We start from the raw sequence: 9,594 nt of genomic DNA, 5'->3' as shown, positions 1-9,594 counted from the left end.
ATTCATCACCTTTAAGTTCACCTATAGCAATAAAACAGACATAAGACTTGTTTCGAAGCCTTCACAAATAGGTTTTGGTGCCTTCTCAATTAGAGGTCTATCAAAAACACTATCTAGGCTCTCATTATCATCATCCATTCCAACATTATTAAATGTATCATGGGCCAACATTTTTGTTCTCTCTTATTGAGTTGTGTTATTAGCATCATCATCTTCTTCCATAGGATCATTAACTTGATCTTCAATATATTTGTTCCATGTTCCTCAACTATAACCACGTCATCGTGATCCATGGGTTTCCTAGGGCTTTGTTTCTTTATAATTACAAACAATCAAGTAATATTAGAGTATATAACAAATCTTTAAACGATACAAACTATTAAAATTATAATATATGAAAATAAAGAAAGAAAAAACAACTACCAAGATAACTTATTTGAGAGTGAGAAAAAAAGACAACAAATCAATGATGAAGCTTATACAATTTATCAATATGTCTATGAATATGTTGAAGAAATATAGGAAATTTTTTAGTTTTCTTGACATTTATAAAGAGAGACACTTTGTGAGATGTATACTCACAACCAACAAAAACAACCTATTTTTAATTTTCCTTCATCATTAGTCATATTCTTTCTTTATTTCACTTGGATACAACAATTTCGGTGTCAATGGCAAAATTAGAGACCATGATTTAATTTATAAGGGGTTGAGAGGTGAGGGATTAGGATTTAACCCATTATGGGTTAAGAGCTTATTAGAATCCAATTGATAAGGGTACTTAGGATTTGGTAGCCTAGATGGGGAAATAAAATTAATTGAGAGCTAGAAACAAAAACCACAAATCATTAATGAAGCTTGTGCAATTTATTACAACGTTTAGGGAAGATGTTGAAAAAAATGAGGAAAAATATAACTTTTTTTGCATGTAGCAAGAGAGAAACTTTGTGGGAGAGATAGTCACAACGAACAAAAATAACATATTCTTATTTCACCTTCATCATCATGTCATTTTCTTCCTTGATTCCACTTGGTGACTGTTGGGCAGCAGATCCCCCGCATAATGGTTTTGGGGCTTAAAGCCCACATTTTTGGGTATTGGTATTGTAAAAGCTCCGTGAAGTGCACAGAGCGCGAATTGTAATGGGTCAAATCTGCTCTAAAATATTGTAAATTAATCTAGAATGCGTCGGCCTAACCATGGTCTGTGAGCCATGGGAATGTATAAATAAGAGCAAGGCTCTAAGTGTAAAAGGTAGCTTTTGGTGATGTGAGAGGCAATATGGGTGTCTAAATGAGGCATTAGATATGAGTTTGTAAGTCTGGGTTTTGGGTTGTAATTAGGGATATAGGCTCCACAGCTGTGTGCACGAAGGCCTGGTTAGAGTCCGCAGCTAAGTGCGCGGACCCCTGCAACTGTGTGCGCAGGGCAGGAAGTGGATTGTAACCAGAAAAAGACATTAATAAAGATAAGTTGGTTTTGGAATATTGCATATCTATTCTATATTCTGGTTTATGCATGTGTGTATGGTTTATGATTGTGCATATGTCTGTTATGTTAAATGGTAACTAAAAACCTTGTGCATTCTTAAGTAAATCAAGATATATAATAATATTAAGCACAGAAAAGGTAAATTGCACTCGCGCTCGTCTTCCAAACTGTGCGAAAGTAGATACTCTGAACAGACGGTTGCGCGAAAGTGGCGCAGCGCGTAGGATTGATTCGCGAACTTCCAGACCTCATCAAGACATCCCTAAGGTGTGGAAACCTGGTTCCAGCACCCTCCCATACTACCTCGGATGAGACCTCAGTCCGCGCTCCATGGACTGTTGCCGAAAGGGCCAGTAGTTTCAGGATTTGTTTGGCTAAACATTTATGAACCTGGGTCAGGCCCCAATAAGCCAACAAATGGTTCTATTGCCGGGACCAAGATCTACCTAAGGGATGTCTAATGTCAGAACACTGGAACCCTACGAAGAAAGAAATTGAAGATTATTTTGATTAGAAGCTACACGAGTTCATAAGACAGGAAAAAAAAACACCGTAGATATCCGAGAAGAGGTGGTTGGATCGCTTCATATATACAGAAATCCATGAGATCTGCTTCGCGACCTTCTCCTATAGGATTGGATTGCAAGGCTAGCAAACAACGAAGGAAGGTGTCAGCTCAATCGACCGATAGTGTGGACTCCAGAGTTGGTGCGCAGGCTAGAGGCATCTGAATATAAGATCGCGCAGGCCATATACCATTGGCTGGATTAGATAATAGGAGGGTTTATCACTAAATTTGCGATAGACACGACTGTCAGCTACAGTGAAGTAGAAAGACGTTTTCTCAAGGGACCACGAGGTAAGTACATCAAGTCTTTGAATACCTAGATTAAGATGTTGTTATGTGAAAAACGGGTGATGCGAATACATTAATGAGTGGAACGACGCGGAGCAGAAAGGTCTACAAAGGGATCGAAGGGTTAGGAAACAGTCCTTCAATTTCACCTCCATGAGCAAGCGAGGAAGAGCGCGCTTGGGTTTCTCTGAGGAGCGTGGTCAATTTGATCAAGCAACGCATTCCGCAGTTATCATCCCCGCTAATGCCACCACTACTATCAGCTTCCTCACCTCCATCTTCACCCACATCACCTCCACCAAACCAACAGTTTAGCATGGCGAGCACAATCAAGTTTCCTGTATTCAGAGGAGTAGGGAATGAAGATCCAAATCAGTTTTGGTTCATAGTAAGAGCAGTGTGGGAAGCACACGGGGTTATGGATGATAACATTAAAAAGGCCACATTGGTAAGTGCAGTGCAGGATCGTGCGCTCACATGGTATATCAAGCACTTGAATGATCACTCAAATGCCAGAATAGAAGAGATCCATATTGCATTCAACAAAGAATTTAGTCGGCCGAAATCAGAGACGCAGTCGATCATCAGATTCAAGGAGATTGCGATGCTTCTAGGCGAAACCCCCTGTGATCTGGATCAGAGGCTAAAAGGTATGCTCTGCGAGGCTAATATGAAACTGACAGATGTGCAACATCACACGTGGTTTGTGGCGTCTTTGACACCACACCTGAGGTTGGCACTGACACAATAGAAGCTCTCAACCCAGGTAGAGGCATTGGAAATGGCGACGAGTTTGCACGAAACACCGATGCAGGATTTGGGGTTGGGAGTCCAATAAATCCACACGCAACTACAAAACCTATGCTTGGAGACGCAAAGTTTGAAGCAAGATAGGGCACCCCAGCCAGAGGCATGCGAAAGAAGTGTGGTGTATAAAATGTAAAGGCTAGGATCATGACAAGGATCAATGTCCTGTATTCGCGAACTATTTGGTGGGAGGGGGACTGATACTGTTGATATTGGAGGCACAAGAAAGGTTGAGTGTGCACCCCGCACTCTGGTGCGCGATTTGTCACGTGGGAGGAAAGCATGCGATGCATAACTATCACTTATTGTAGAAGTATACCCAAACTCCGCAACAACTATACTGTAATTTCTGTAGATCAGTGGGCCACGATGAACGGAGATGTCGGAGCTATGAGCTAATGATGGATAGGACCCCAACTTAGAATACACACAGAAGCGTGAGGCTTCGATGCAGCCACAAAAATAGTGCGGGGTGGATTTCAAGGATGAGGTCGAGGTCGAGGAGGAATGGGGCCCGGAAGGGGCCGCTGATAGCTAGTCTGTTATAATTTTGGAGGACCTGGGCACTACGCTCGTGATTGTACCAACCTAGCGAGACTATCTTGCCTGTACTGTGAACAGTCTGATCATGAAATGGTAGATTGTCCAATGTTGATCACACAAATGCACGAAAAAGGGGTGCTACAACCTACTCCAACGCAAAATATCCAAATGATGAGGTCCAAACCGCGCGAAGAAGACTCCAACGTGAACATGATGCTTAGAAGTGGCGTGACCACGGGGGAAGATAAGGGGAAGAAACCTAAAGAAGATACCTAGGTATGTAAGGCTCCTACAAAGGAGCCTGAGTTTGACTTGGAATGCGCAAAGGAAACGTTTATGGAAGCTAATAAGAGCTTTGCGGAGGTCTCTACTTCAGGTAGTAAGGATCAACCAGAGATAGGCCTAGATCCTTCTATGCTAACTACCTTTTTAGAGACATGTATGAAACTATTGTGCGACAATAAGGCAATCAAATGGCTACATGAGTTGATCGCTAGATTGCAAGATCAGGTGAAGCATGCATAGTTTGAAAAATGGGGAAGCATGCTTTGCACACGGGAAGAAAATGCAGTTGACATCACAAATTGGCGAATATGAGATGGATAAGGTAATCCAAGACCTAGGTTCTGATGCAAATGTGTTACCGAAACAGACATGGGAACGCATGGGCAAGCCCACATTACAATGGTCTCCTATTCAATTATGGATGGCGAACCAACAAAAGATCTTGCCCATGGGAAGATTGAAAGGGGTGACAGTGGATATCAAAGGTGCGAGCATGTAGATGGACTTTGAGGTAATAGAGGTTGTAGATGACAGTAACCCTTACCCCGCATTGCTAGGAATAAACTGGGCCACGGATATGAATGGAGTCATCATCCTGATGAAGCGGAAAACAATTTTCTAGAAAAATTCCCTACGCGTAGTAGTTCCACTGGATCCAGCCAAAGGAGCACGATACATGGAAACTGTGCGCAAGAGTGACAGTGACGATGAGCTAGATTGCATTTACCAGATAATGGCGCAAGACTAGGATCGAGTGAACACGACTAAAGATGGGAGAATATCATGGGAACACGATAGTTCCTGTACTTCGAATTCAGATGAAGAAATAGAATGCTGACAGAACTGGTTGCATGAAGTAATCACCCTAAATTGCAACCTGATGATTCGATCACTATGGTGCGTAACGACCGAAGCAAGGGAAATGCTAATAGATGAGGGGGTAACAAGATTGGATGAATCCTTAGACAAAGTCAAAAGTACCATACCAGAGTGGACTGTTCACGCATGCGGCAACATTACAAGTGCAGGATCTAACAGGATGCAATGGTGGATCGCATTACCAAGTGCAAAGGGGGGAGAATTTTCCAAGGTACGTGAAGTCATGAATAAGGGTCGATGGATACAATATAGAAAAGGAGATTTGTGCATCCCACAGGTCAGATGGGCACGTCTCGTGCTCTGCAAAAACATGGCCGCGAAGTCGAGGCTACATAATGGTACAAGAACTGAGGTCCCTAAAGCACCTCTGCAGAAGGCCGTGGATGTAGTAATATTGGAGAAGAGAACAACACGTGAAGTTCAGACTGAAGGGCTCATACAACTATGGGAAGAGGAGTATGAAGGGATTCAGGAAGCCATTCGGCAAGGGAATGCGCAACTTCGCGAATTGGAAAAAAACAGGGTACTACTCAGAAGGCAGAATATGATGCTGGACGTGGAGATTAAATAGTTGGAAAAAGAACTAAAGGAGGACTTTCTGAACGACAAACCTGGAAAGTTGTAGCTGGATATGCGCAAACCTAAGGATGAATTGAAGGAATATGACTGCAAGGTAATTGGTCGAATAATGAGGTTAAGGTCACACCTCACTCTCAAGAGAAATCAGGAGAGCATGCCACATCCAACTGTGTGCATAGTAGTGAAAACAGAAACTGTGTCATGGGGTGTTCGCTAGGATGTGCTAGCGGTGCACCAAGAGGGTGTGACCACTTGACTAGCCAAAGAGGATATAGTCTCAGTTCTCCAGACAACTGAAAGAGAGTGTGGGACTATAAAACAGTCTGTTAAGGGGTCAAGTTTGCCTTAAAATATTGTAAATTAATCTAGAATGTGTCGGCCTAACCATGGTCCGCGGACCATGGGAATGTATAAATAAGAGCGAGGCTCTAAGTGTAAAAGGTAGCTTTTGGTGATGTAAGACATAATATGGGTGCCTGAATGCGGCATTAGATCTGAGTCTATAAGTTTGGGTTTTGGGTTGTAATTACGGATATAGGCTCCGCAACAGTGTGCGCAGAGGCTTGGTTGGAGTATGCAGCTGAGTGCGTGGACCCTTGTAGCTGTGTGCGCAGGGAGTAAGTGGATTGTAACTAGAAAAAGGCATTAATAAAGGTAAGTTGGTTTTGGAATATTGTGTATCTGTTCTATATTTTGGTTTATACATGTGTGTATGGTTTATGATTACGTGTATGGCTGTTATGTTAAATGGTAATTGAAAACATTGTGCATTCTTAAGTAAATCAAGATAAATAATAATATTAAGCACATAAAAGGTAAATTGCACTCGCGCTCATCTTCCAAACCATGCAAAGGTAGATACTCTGAACAGATGGTTACGCAAAAGTTGTGCAGCATCTAGGATCAGTTCGTGAACCTCCAGACCTCATCAAGGCATCCCTAGGGTGTGGAAACCTGGTTCCAGCACCCTCCCATACTACCTCGGGTGAGACCTGAGTGTGTGCTCTGTGGAATGTTGCCGAAAGGGACAGTAGTTTTGGGATTTGTTTGGCTATACATTTATGAACCTCGGTCAGGCCCCAATAAGCCAACAATGACAAGGATTTGAAGTAGAGGTCATATTTCCCTCGAATCCCTAGTTATTAACCCACCCCTAACCTCTAAGCCATTAATCCACCCTAATCATTTAATGGGGCCTAACCCTAACCCCTTAGACCATATCCCCTAATTCTTAACACCTTGACCCCATCCCCCCTAATTAATCCCTTAAACCTCTAAGCCCTCAACCTTTAACCCTTAACACCTAAGCTATTCAACCCTAAATGCTTAACGAGAAACCTCTTACCCCCTAACACCCACTAATATATAAATCCCTTAAACACCCTTCGTGTAACTTAAACCATAACCTATTAACCCCTAACCCCTTAACCTATTAAGAACTAAGTACCCTAACTTATAATTTGAAGTAAATTTTTTTATTCTTTTTATATTTTAAGATTTTTAAAGTCCTAACTTTAAGATATATTTTTGGTTTTTTTTCTTTGATATTGTTTCAAAGTTAATATTTATTAATAAAAAGTTATAAATTTTAGTTATACATATGGATTTTTAAGAATATTAAATTACACACTAATTTATATTTATATATATATATATATATATATACTTTGAAAAGGAGGATAATTTTTTTTATTATTTTTAATTAAAAATAATATTTTTTTATTATTTTAAAAAATGTGTACTATAATGTTACTTTTATTAAATAGATTTATTAAATTTAAAAATTTAAAAGTGCTTCGGAGTTAGTAGTCTAGATGGAGAAATCAACTTAGGTGAGAGAAATAAACAAAAACAATAAATCAATGATGAAACTTGTGTAATTTATTAAGATGTTTACCAAATTTTTTGATTTTTTTTAGGAGAAATGGTACTTTTATTAACATGTATAAATATATACACTTCGTGAGATCTATAGTGACAACCAACAAAAATAACCTATTCTTATGTTGCCTTCATTCCTCACTCAAAAGATAACTCATACCATATGACGAGAAAGAAAATTGACAACAACATTAGTTAAAAATCCACTTAAAAATATTTAAAGCTCACATACACACACACACACGATCATATCCCCCTAATCCTTAACACCTTATCCCCATTCCTCCTAATTAATCTTGAAACGCATAACAATTAAGACCTTAAGCCCTAACACCCAAACCATTAACTAATATCCCCTTAAGACTAACCCCTAAGCCCCTAAACCATTAACCACTAAGTCTCCCCCCTTAATCCCTAACCCTAAATCCATTAAAGCATAAACTTTAAATTTAAAAAAGAAATTCACTATGAAGACATATAATGATAATTACCAAGGGGCAATATTCATGCCCACCTTCAAGGTGTCCAAATAATCTACAATGTTGTTTAGTTGTTCTTAGTAAATATATCTTCTTATTATAGCCCATGCATGTGATAGAAGGGAAATAACATTTTCCATTATCTATTTTTCCCTACCAAACTTTCAATATTGATTATCTTCAATAATAAATAACAACTTAACTATTTGTGATGCAATGTGTGACAGCATTATATATAATATTTTTTTCTATCAAACTAACTCACTTTCAAATTAATCACATAATCAATATTTGTTGGTCAACTTTTCAAACCATCTAATGTGGTTCATCATGAGGACCAAGATGAAAAAACCTATTATTTCTTATGATTAAATAACAAAGATTCATCAAGTTCTAGAATTAACCATTAAAAATATAAATAATTGTAATCACCAAGGTTTTTGAGGGATGAAATTTCAGTAGCTCGCCAAAAATTTAGTCTCCATTACTTTATGAAACTAAGAATTGCATGAACCAAAATTAGTGGATAAAATCATAACTTTGGATACCAAGTTCACCATACTCTCTCTTTTAATTCAACTTTAATGTATGGAGAAGGATCCAATAAAAATGGAACTCCTTAGCACTTCAATTTCTCAAGACACTAGCTCCAACCAATTATTATTGAGGACTAACCATAGGAGAAACAACTCAACAATGTTAAAGAAAATACGATCTCCCCTCATCTAGGCCTGTCTCATTCTTCCTCCTCTTCATCATGTCTCTACTATTTATAATAATTCTCCTTAGAAGTCAGTTTAGTTTTTCATATCAGACTTTATAAGACACTACTATCACTATTATCCCTGTTATGGACTTCTATATATAATTGATATGACAATTTGACTAAATTTGTGGATAGTTAGCTAATGCCTAATTTTCCTTTTGACAATTCTAAGACCAAATTTATATATGTATCACGTTAATATATAAAATTATATCAACTTATAAAAAAAAATATCTATAATTTTTTTTTATCAATACAAAGACAATACAAAGACTTATTTCCTTAAATAATTTAAATACCTTTTTATAAAAAAAAGTTAAGATTTCCTAATCAGTTATTTATTTATTAAAAAAACAATTAAGACCATTACACATCTTTTAATGAAACAACACCCACCTGAAAACCATAGTACACAATGCATAGGATTTGTTACCTTCCCACATAGATTTGTAGAAGTTGATAATCAAATGTGTGGGTAGGTCTTGTGAGTTAAAGGAGAATATGTAATGACTAAATAAGAGAGAATGATGTTCGATTTAGATAACAATCCAATTTGATCCATGGATTATTACAAATTTATACTCTGATTTTGAAAAATAAAACTAGAACACAGACCGTTTGAGAATAATACCATTTATACCGGCTTTAAAATTTTAACCCACTTAACCGAAATAATTAACACAAAATATTTAATTAAAATTCATAAATCCACTCAAATCTATATTAAAAAAATACATATAAATTTATCCCAATTTATTATTTTATTCTTACTTATAAAATGAATTATCAAAACTAAAAATATATAAATCTTACAATATTAATATTTATATATTATATATTGGTTTTGGAATCAGGTGTGAATCAATATTAATGGTTTCAATAAAAATTCTAGATTGATCATTTCTAAAGAACATGACGGAGCTCTAGAAATGATCATAACCTTTATAAAGTAATGGTTTTGATTATCTTAGGACAAAATTTTTGAAATATGTGGAGTATGTGGGTTTTAAAATGAAATCAGAAAAAC

Source organism: Pinus tabuliformis, chromosome J (assembly GCF_031772625.1).
Source record: "Pinus tabuliformis cultivar Carrire ecotype Pingquan chromosome J, CPIR1, whole genome shotgun sequence".
In the NCBI taxonomy this organism is placed as follows: Eukaryota; Viridiplantae; Streptophyta; class Pinopsida; order Pinales; family Pinaceae; genus Pinus; species Pinus tabuliformis.
This window is presented reverse-complemented; position numbering follows the sequence as displayed.